Below are 11,388 nucleotides of genomic sequence, written 5' to 3'. Positions count from 1 at the left end.
AGCTACCGGAAAAGTGATGAAAATAACTTAGATCCCTTATGAAGCTTTTGTCCATCCTATCCCCCTTTTGTCAGCTTGATATGTGTGTTCCTTGTTGCCTTATTTTTCTTTCAGTATAATTTAATTACATTTGTGTGATTCAATAATGGTATATACTTAGGCTTTGGTTGTTTTTAAGTTTATAGAAAGGGTATCTTTATCAGCTTGTAGGTGTGATGTTTTTAATACAAAAGAATTATTTAAGCTGTCATGCAGGATGTAATCTCTAAAGACTTTTTCACTTAAAATTATATTCCTAAAATTTACCTGTATTGTCACGTCTCTGTGTTCATTCATTGTGTGTATTGACTTTTATTTTATTTTATTTTTGCTCTTATAAAGATAAGTTGTTAATGCTTAGCAATGCCACAATGTTACTCCTTTCTGGAAATTCATCTGTAGACATCACTCCTTTTTCCCTATTTATTCAAAAATGCGTCTTTTTCTTTATCCCCTCTCTCTTTTTTCACAATATCCTTGTTTATTTTATTCAGTGTCTTGTACACGCCTTGCTCTTTCTTTTTCCAACACAGGTTCAAGGGACTCTGGAATCTCTTGTTTAGTCTCAGGAGGAGGAGTGCTTGTTTCTCCAGAAAACCAGAACAGAGAAATTTGAAATACCTTTAATATAATGCCGCATTTGAATACCTCCTGTGCTTACACATAAACCTTGTTCTTGTGGGTCCCTTAAGCCCACCTGAGGCCTTACACCAGTTGAGCTGTTTGTAAAGATTCATTTGGTTGGGTATAAAGAAATCTCCTGCAGTATTGAAAACACATCCCTCAGAGAATAAAGGACCAAGCTGTTGGGTATAATGAAAAGCAAGTATTAAGCCCAAGCCACACAGGCACTCCACACACCTGGAACAACAGCCTGATGCTTTGGGGAGACAATGGCAGAAAACGAATCTCATGTGTATTCCAGATGGTTCAGAAGGATCACAGACAAAAAAGCCTTCGGCCCCACCCCCTTCCCAGAGCAACTCTGATTAAAATTTCCTGTGACTCCCAGCTAAATATTAAAAGTTAAGTGATCAAATAAACCCCTGTCTGTGACAGATTACCTCATCCTCCCGACTTGCACCTGAGTGGGAAGTTATCTTGCAAGAACAAATTATAAGCCCCCAAATTTTGTTTCACCCCAGTGGGTATAACGACTAATAGAACACATAGATCCCCACACTGAGATGAATGCAGGTGGGAGTTTAAAACAAATGAGTTGAGATCCACGATGGTAGAGAGACCAGGAGGGAGAGAGAAATCTCCAGCTATGAGGAGGAGCCACCATAGATGGTGCAGTCACGTTTCTGAAGATATAGGAAGAACACAGTTTCACCATGCACAACAGCTTTTAAAAGAGCAAATATTTTCTATTCATTCTAAAGAAAATTATGTTTGTGAGACTAGAAAATTGTGTGGATGCAAATTCTCCAACCTAGTAATTATCTCTGATCCATTTCAATAAGCAAAGGTTTGGGGAAATTATTCATGTATGAATCATTTCACTGCTTTTGATTTGCAGAATAGATTGGAACTGTATGAATAAGAGACCTTCAACTCCTATTAACATTTTTGCATGCAATAGAGGCTCTCCAGAAATTAAAAAGACAAATATTGGTAAATCAACAAAAGAAAACATTATTTTATTTCACCTTGAGCTCAGCCACCCACTGCCTATCTTCTCTCCATCCTTGGAAATTTTTCTTTTGAGCTGACCCAGCTAGAATGTAGGCAGTTGGTGAAGGGGTGGGGGAGGGTATTGTAACTGAAAGGAGCTGCCTGAGCAAAGGTAAGACTTCATGGAGTGGGAAAAAAAGAAGTGATTTCTTTGGTTGAATTGCAGGGTTCCTGTGGGGAAGTGGCAGAATGTGGAGGTATTTGTATGGCAGGAAAATTGGAAGCCACAGAAGCCACTGGGGTGAGAGTGTGTACGTGTGTAGGGGATGGGTATTGTCCAAGGACTTAGGATACCCAGATATCACTGATAAGGGGCATTAAAGCACTATGATAAACACTAAAAGGCCAGTATCAGACAGACCACAGCTAAAGTGTTAGTTCTGCTACTTATTAACTGCAACCTTGGGCATATCACTTACCTGGTCTAAAGCAAAATTAATTCTCTCTAAAATGGGGATAATAACAATTTCTAATTCATAGGGTGGTTAAGAGGATTAAATAAAATTATCTACATAAAGTATAAGACACATTGTAATATCAAGTGTAAATTTTAGTGACTATTATCATCTTCATTGTTAGAATTAATTTTTTAGAAAAATTCATTCTCTATATAAGACTGATAGAAATATCCATTTGTTATTACACATGATTATGATATGAAGAGCCCAATTACCATCAGTCATATAAAGTAGCTTGGATACATGCTGATTTCATTTGGAAGAGCTTTACAGTTGTATCTTTCTTGAAATAAGCCATTGCAAATTTCTTATTTGAAATGTCCTTACGACAATGTGAACTGTATCTCACAAAATTACAAAGAATAAACAGAAATTAACTTTAAGTTTCTCTGTGAATTTTCTGTGAAAAAAATAAAAAAAGAACTGGCCAAAGTCTAAAAGAAAGAGCTAACTCACACATTAAGGGCAAGTCTGTACAGAGAACGGACGGTAATGGCTGGATCCGCTGGGAATCGCCTCCCTCAGGGAGGAGCAGGGGAACTGCAGATTGTAGCAGATGGGGATTATGTTTTCTTTGTTTGGCTTTGTCGGTCTGAGGCACAAGAACATGATGGGAGTTACTCAATTGCAGAATTAGGCAATTCCATACCCATCTAGTGCCTCTACTTTTCTTTTTATACAAGGAATGAGGAAATTCAAAGGAAAAGCCCTGCTCATTTTCTAAATAAGTAATTTAAAAGTCAAGCTAAACAGACTTAAGTTTCCAGTTTTAAGTGAATGACTACGGGAAGCAGAGTGAAGCTTACTGACGTAAGGAAGAGGTATCCAGAATCAAATCCCAGCTCTTTATTTACAGAGAGATATACTTACTTATGGGTGGACTGTACTACCTCATTAATAAGGGGAAAGGGTTTGAATTAGATGACTCAAAGTTTCCTTCCAGGCCCCAAGTTTTGATGCTACATTAGCCACATTTTACATAGTATTGCCTCCTAACTCCTCCAAACCAGATATAATCTTTCCCGTCATTAAAAACCTGTCCAATTTTCTCTTCGTTTAGAGCCCCTGGAGAAGAAATGAAAATCCTGAACAGACCAATAACAAGCAGTGAGACTGAGGCAATAATAAAAAAATTCTCCACAAATAAAGCCCCTGACCGGATGGATTCATAGCTGAACCTATCTGTAGGTTCTACCAGACCTACAAAGAAGAACTGGTGAAAAAATCCTCCCCAACTCATTCTATGAAGCCAGTATCATCTTGGTACCAATGCCAGGAAAGGACATGGCAAGAAAGAAACTGCAGACCTGTCCCTTATAAACACTGGTGCAAAAATTCTCAACAAAATACTAGCAAACCAAATTCAACACCACATCCAAAATATATTTTACTATGATCAAGTGGGTCTCACCCAAAGGATACAAGGATGGTTCAACATATGCAAATCAATAAACATGATTCACCACATAAACAGTAGCAAAAGCAAAGATTCTATGAGTATCTCAATAGATACAGAGAAAGCATTCAAAAAATCCACCTCCCTTTCATGATGAAAACCCTCAAAACATGAGGCATACGAGAAACATGCCTCAAAGCCATGAATGGTAAACCCATAGCCAACATTATACTGAATGGAGGAAAGTTGAAAATATTCCCATTGAGAACCAGAGCACTTGTGCTCACTGTCTCCAGGATGTCCTAGCCAGAGCAATTAGGCAAAAGAAAGAAACAGTAAGCAAGGAAATCAGGAAAGAGGAGGCCAAACTATCCTGCTTGCCAGTGACATGATTTTTTACCAAAAACCCTAGAGACACCACCAAAAGACTCTTAGAATTGATACATTAAATTCAGTAAAGTCTCAGGTTACAAAATCAATGTACACAAATCAGTAGAATTTCTGTATATGAACAAGTCAATCTGAGATCAAATCAAGAACTTAACACCATTTACAATAGCATCAGAAAAAACCACTTAGGAATATACTTAACATAGTTGATGAAAGATCTCTACAAGGAGAATTACAAGACACTAACGAAAGAAGTTGTAGCTGACAAATGGAAGAATATCCTATACTCAAGCATTGGTAGAATAAATATCATTAAAATGTTCATCCTGCCCCCATGATTGCATTAATGTACACAGCTTTCATTTAATAAAAAAAAAATGTTCATACTGCCCAAAGTGATTCATAGATTCAATTCAATTCCCATCAAAATACTAATGTCTTATTTCAAAGATCTAGAAAAAATCCTAAGCTTCTTTTGGAACCAAAAAATGAGGCCAAACAGCCAAAGCAATTTTAAGCAAAAACAATTGAGTCAGAAAGCATCACAAACCCATGACTTCAGTTATACCACGAGAGTATGTGATATAATAATATTGCATAATTTATTGGTATAAAAATAGAGACATAGGCCATAGAACTCAATGAAAACTCAGAAATAAAACCATATAGCTACAACCAAATGATCAGCAAAGCAGACAAAAGCATCGTGAGGCAAGGACACCTATTCAATAAATAGTGTTGGGATAGCCTCATGCAGAAGGATAAAACAGGACCCCTGTCTCTCACCATACACAAAAATTAATTCAAAATGGATTAAAGATTTAAGTGTAAGGCATTAAACCATAAAAATTCTAGAAGTAAACATAGGAACCTCTTCTAGACATAGGCCTAGGCCAAGAATTTATGACTGACAACCCAAATGCAAATACAGCAACAGCAAATGTAAACAAATGGGGCTTATTTGAATTAAAAACTTCTGCATTGCAAAGGAAACAATTAAAAGAGTCAACAAGCAACTTACAGAATAAGAGAGAATATTTGCAAACTATTCATCTGACAAAGGACTAATACATATATCTAGAATCTACAAAGAACGCAAAGAAATCACCAAGAGATAAACAAACCCCAGCAAAAACTGGATAGAGGACATGAACTGAGTTTTTTTCAAAAGGAGGTTGACAAATGGCTGATAAACATGCCAAACATTCAACATGATTAATCATCAGGGAAATACAAATTAAAACCACAGAGAGATGCCACTTACCTTGTCAGAATGGCCATTGTTAGAAAGCAGAAAAACCACAGATGTTAAAGTGGATGCAGAGAAAAAGCCAAGCTGAACCAGTGTAGCTGGGCCTGCAAAATAGTACGATCCCTGTGGAAAATATACAGGGATTCCTAAAAGAGCAAAAAGTATACCCACCATTTAAGCCAGCAGTCTCACTATTAGTTATCTACTCAAAAGAAAAGATAGAATTGTATCAAAAATATACAATTCAACTGTAGATAAATAAACTATTCTATATATATACTACATATGTATGTTACACATGCCCACACACACTCCATGGTATGTTACTACCATGGAGTAGTACTCAGCCATAAAAAAGAATTAAATGTCTTTATTTTTGCAGTATTTTTCTTTAATTCCATATAAATTTCTTATAGATGATAAAAATCAACTTGCTGAGGTGAAACAACAAAAGAAAGAGAAATCAAAGCAAGAAGCAGCTGTGCCCAAAACAGTGCAAGGTAAAAGAATTTCATAAGGTGAGCAGGATTGGGAAGGGAGGGGGCTCCAATTTTTCAAGCTGAAGTTACACAATTGAAACTGCTACATTTCTTTATTCCTTCCATAGAAAATGCTAGAGAAACTTTTAGCCAAAAATGCATGCTGAATTTCTACAAACAAATGTAAAAAGAGTTGTTTTTTATTATGGCATTAGGAAAACTTAATAATTTTTTTTGTTATTGTTAAGCAGGCCCAGGCCAGGATCAAACTTGCCACCTCTGGTCCATAGGGCCAATACTCTAACCAGTGAGATACAGGTGTCCAGCCAAAATTAATAATTTTTTATTCAAGGAATTTCATGTGTGATTCCTTTTGCTGTTCATCAAGGGTAGTTCTAGTACCTCAAAGGCTAGAGCCACTGAAAATTTAACTTCAAGACCTCCTTTTTTGGTAGGACAGATCCTCAATCCATGGTTGTCCTGTCAGCTCTGCATAACAATAACATAAAAGTTTGCATCCCTAGAGATGACCATATAATGAGACTCCCTTAGGTCCACACACCACCTAGTTGTTAGCTATCCAGAAAAGTCACAATGAGAATTAGCTAGACAAAGCACAATGTAAGGCACAAGAGATCCAGGTATGCACTGAGTGTCTGCTGTAAATCTATTAGACAATCACAGTGGCTTGCTTTGTGTTTCTACTTGGACAGTGTTCCCCTAGGTAAAGGAGGTAAAACAATAACAATAAAGGGTTAACAAAATGCCCACAACAGGCTGGGGGCTAGCAAAGTAGCAGGTAGAAAACCTAGTGGGAAGTTTTTTATGGTCATGTTCTTAGCAACTGAAAAACTGCATTCTGAAAGCCTTGGTAGTGACCATGAAACAAAGTCTTTATCAGTAACTTGAATGGAACTGGATACCATCCTAACTAAAGGATCTCAGGCATAAAAAAACAAATACCACTTGTTCTCAGTAATAAGTAGGAGCTAAACGATGAGTACAGGTGGGCACAAAGAGATATAAAGGACATCAGAAACTAAGAAAAAGGGAGGTTAGGAAGGGCGTGAGGGATAAAAACATAGCTATGAGGTTCAGTGAACACTGTCCTGATGATGGGTACACTGAAACTCCATTATACAGCCCATCTATGTAACAAGAACACTTGTAGTTCCTTAATATTTTCAAATTCAAAAAAGAGTGCTTAGTCTGCTTTGGTTTGGATTATATATAAATGTGTGTCTATCTCTTCATTTCTGCCTAATGGACTGTAAGATTCTTTAAGGTAGGAGGTAGTTTTTATTCATATTTGTATCCCCCCCAAATCATTTCATGGTACCTGTGATCCATCAATGTATAAAAAGAATTGTATGCTATGGCCAAGTGATACTTTTTCCAAGTATCCAAGACTGGTTCAACATTCAAAAATCTATTAGCATAATCCAGTGTATCAATAGGCTAAACAAGAAAAAACATATGATCACATCAGTTGATGTAGAAAAAGTATTTGATATTTTCCAACACCCCCATTCATTAAAAAAAATAAAATAAAATAAATTCTCAGCAAACTAGGAATAGTGAACATCCTCACTTTATAAATAACATGTATTAAAAATATACAGCTGACATCAAACTTTATGCTGAAAGACCAAATGCTTTTACCCTAAGATTAAGAATGAGGCAAGGATGTTCTTTCTCACAACTCATATTCTAAATTATACTAACATTCTAGCTACTGAAATATGAATTACACAGTTAAGTTCACAAACTCATCCTAGGAAAAAATGGAACATCTCTCATTTCTGAATATCACTGCAGTCACTTTCAAAGTACTACCCCAAACAACACCAGTGTCTAGTCTGCCCTTAAAAGCAATTTTGGAGCTCTTTTCCTGGAATGGCCATCAGAGCTGTCCTTGATGTCCTGAATATTATCACAATGTCTTCCCTTCAATATTTATTTTATCTTCAAGTAAAGAAAAAAGTTATTTGGGGCCAAATCAAGTGAGTATGTGGGGTGTTCAAATACAGTTATCTGTTTATTTGCTAAAAACTTCCTCGCAAATAGTGCCATGTGAGCTGGTACATTGTTGAGATGAAATAGCCACACCCTTCTTGGCTCGGCGCCTGTGGCTCAAGCGGCTAAGGTGCCAGCCACATACACCTAAGGTGGCGGGTTCAAATCCAGCCCGGGCCCGCCAAACAACAGTAATGGCTGCAACAAAAAAATAGCCGGGTGTTGTGGCGGGCACCTGTGGTCCCAGCTACTTGGGAGGCTCAGGCAGGAGACTTGCTTGAGCCCAGGAGTTGGAGGTTGCTGTGAGCAGTGAAGCCATGGCACTCTACCCAGGGTGACAGCTTGAGGCTCTGTCTCAAAAAAAAAAAAAAAAAAGAAAGAAAGAAAGAGCCACACCCTTCTCATGCCAAGATTTTCCGTTAAAATTTTCTGGTTCTCTATAGATGTTTACTTGGTCTTCTATCCTTCTCACAGTCAGCTGATGATTTTGACACACAACTGGATGAATTTTTGCAATGTTTTGTGAGTTTTGCTTATTACTGGCTGCCCTGACCTCTCTTCATCAGGGATGTTTTCTAACCTCTTATGAAAATGTTCAACCCAATCTTTACACTGCAATTTTCTTCATGGCATTATCCCCATAACCTTGGACTAACATGTCCCTGATTTCACCTCCACTCTTGCCAAATTTAACAAGAAATTTAATGTTTGTTCATTGCTCTAATTCAAGCTCTAACTGCACACAAAGACATGCAACAACGATAAAGAACACTGAGCAGGACACCACCACACATCAACACAAACCAGTGGTGAGACACGGACATACCAAGGTTATGAAACCTTACCTAGCTCTGTTTGTACAGTGCTGCCAACATAAGCGCATGGTGCCAAGTTCATTAAAAAAGAAATTAAAAGATACAGAGATTGTAAAGAAATAAAACTGTCTTTGGTCACAACTGACGTATTATCCACAGGAAAAAACTCTAAAGAATCTACAAAGAACTCCTGGAACTATTAAGCTAATGTAGCAAGGTCACAAGATACAAAGTCAGTATAGAAAAGGAAAATTACTTTTTAAATATAACAGCATTGAATAATCATAATCTAAATATCTAAAAATACCATTTATAATCTCAACAAAAGCTGCATAATTATCTATAAATATAACATAATATCTAAAGAATCAATATGTGGAAAACTATAAAGTTCTGATTCAAAAAATTAGAATTAAGAAAATCTAAAATTGAGAGATAGTTTGTGTTCATGGATTGTAAACTGATCTGTCATTGCTAAAGATCCAAGAGGAAGAACGGTTGATACTGTGAGGCACAAGAGATTTGGGAGTCATGAAACAATGCTCTATGGTACTATAATGGTGGATATGAGATACTATATATTTTTCAAAACCCATGAGATTAAATCAATAAACCATTGGCCAGACTAACCAGAAACAGAAAAGTAAGATTTCTAATAACTTCAATCAAAAAATAATAAAGGAGAAATAACAATAGATACCACAGAAATACAAAAGATCTGCAATGATTACTACAAAAAACTCTTTGTCCAGAAATATGAAAATGTAGAGGAAAGGGATCAATATCTGGAATCTTGCCACTTTCCTAAACTCAACTAGAAAGAAGTAGAAATTTTGAATAGGCCCATATCAAGCACTGAAATTCCATCAACAATACAAAATCTTCCAAAAAAAAAAAGCTCTGGACCAGATGCTTTCACACCAGAAATCTACCAAACCTTAAAGAGGACCTATATTGCATAACCTATTCCAAAACATAGAGAAGGAAGGAATCCTCCCCAACATGTTCCATGAAGCAAATATCACCCTGATTCCAAAACCAGAAAAGGGCCCAACAATAACAACAAAACTGGAGACCAAAATCATTAATGAATATCAATGCAAAAATATTAAATAAGATCTTAGTAAATAGAATACAATGACACATTAAAAAAGTGATACATCATCATCAAGGAGGTTTTATCCCAAGGATGCAAGATTAGTTCAACATATATAAATCCATAAATGTAATTCAGCACATAAATAATATCGAAAACATACACCATATGATTCTCTCAATTGATGCTGAAAGGGCTTTTGAACTCATTTTACCATAAAGGCATTTGGACCAGAATGTTTATTGCAGCTTATTTCATAATTGTCAAATCATGGAAGCAACCCAAATGTCCATTGACCCATGAACGGATTAACAAACTATGGCATATGCATTCATGGAGTATTATTCAGCCATAAGAAAAGATGGAGACTTTGCATCTTTTATATTTACCTGGATGGAGTTAAAAGACATTCATCATAGTAAAGTAGCTCAAGAATGGAAAAAAAATCCAATGTATTCAATACTTTATATGAAACCAACATATAATTACATGCTCACATGAACAATAAAATACAAATATAGTCTAGGAAGAGGAGAGGCAAAAAGGGAAAGGGGAAGGGTGAGGGTGATTGGCAGGATCTCACCTAGTGTGCACAATGTGAGGGTGTTCAGCAGGCCCTCTGGCTGAAGGGCTCAACTATTACCTGAACTTTACTGTAGAAGTAAAAACAAAGATCAAATGATGGTATGTGGCTGGTTTCATCTCTAGATTCTCTATTCTATTCCATATATCTATATCTCTATTTTTGCGCCAGTACCATGCTTTTTTTGATCACTATAGATTTATAGTATAACCTGAAGTATGGTAGTGTGATGCCTCCATATTTGTTCTTAATTCTAACTATTAGATTGGCTATTTGGGATTTTTTCTGATTCCATATAAAATGAAGTATAATGTATTCAAGTTCTTTGAAGTATGACATTGGTGCTTTGATGGGGATTGCATTAAATCTGTAGATTGCTTGTCTTACCACCAAAAATAAGTAAGTGAGGTGATGGTTACGTTAACCAGTTTAATTTTAGCATTCCACACTGTAAATCAAATCATCAGAAAATTAAAAAAGAAGGTAAAACAATGTAACCTAAAAACTTTTACCCTTATATTAATTTGAAATAAAACAAAAGAAAACATGGGATTTACAGCACAATGAATAAACTTTAACTTGTGCTAATTTTTGAAAGGCCATTTAGGCAATCTTGACCACCTAGGAAGAAAAGCAGACTGGGAGTAGAGAATCTAGCTTTATTACAAATATACAAAACTACCTCACTGGATAAGATGGGGAAAAGGTGCTGACCTCAGCAATGCTGGAAATAAATAAATGCTATAGGGCAAAGGGCAAAACAAACTGTACACAAGCAATGTGCTCTAATCATAAAGCTTTCTCCTGACACTATATAGAGTACCAGTTTGGAAACCATTATGCAAGAACAACTAAATAAATGGATGACTGACAGTGGAAACCAGGTTTCTCAATGTTAACGTGGGAGATTATAGAAAAGGAGAGAACTGGAATGATCTATATGGCACTTGACTGAAATTGGATACACCAGTATGCACTCATGTTTAGCTTAATACAGATACATAGAGCTACATTAGAAATATTTGTGGATATACATGTATATACAGTATGTGTGTGTGTGTTTGTCTCTGTCAGCTTGGAGAGATTGGAAGCAATAACACCCTAGTATCAAAGAGCACAAATACTGCTCAAATCTTGATTTTTAATACCATTCTCCAATAAAAAGAAGAATAAAAGGGCTCCTTGGG

At 36.3% G+C, this 11,388-nt stretch overlaps 1 non-coding gene across 1 annotated transcript; it reads right to left on the bottom strand.

The window, feature by feature from the left end:
• Window positions 1-6,452: 6,452 nt before the first annotated feature.
• On the bottom strand, window positions 6,453-6,572 carry LOC111725342. Its single transcript, XR_002773421.1, has one exon. It is a non-coding gene; the product is annotated as a small nucleolar RNA SNORA32 (small nucleolar RNA).
• Between the last annotated feature and the right edge of the window lie 4,816 nt (window positions 6,573-11,388).

This window comes from Otolemur garnettii, unplaced genomic scaffold (genome assembly GCF_000181295.1).
Source record: "Otolemur garnettii isolate 467f Iridium unplaced genomic scaffold, OtoGar3 scaffold00037, whole genome shotgun sequence".
In the NCBI taxonomy this organism is placed as follows: domain Eukaryota; kingdom Metazoa; phylum Chordata; class Mammalia; order Primates; family Galagidae; genus Otolemur; species Otolemur garnettii.
Note: the sequence above shows the minus strand (reverse complement) of the source record. Positions and strands in the feature narration are given on the sequence as shown.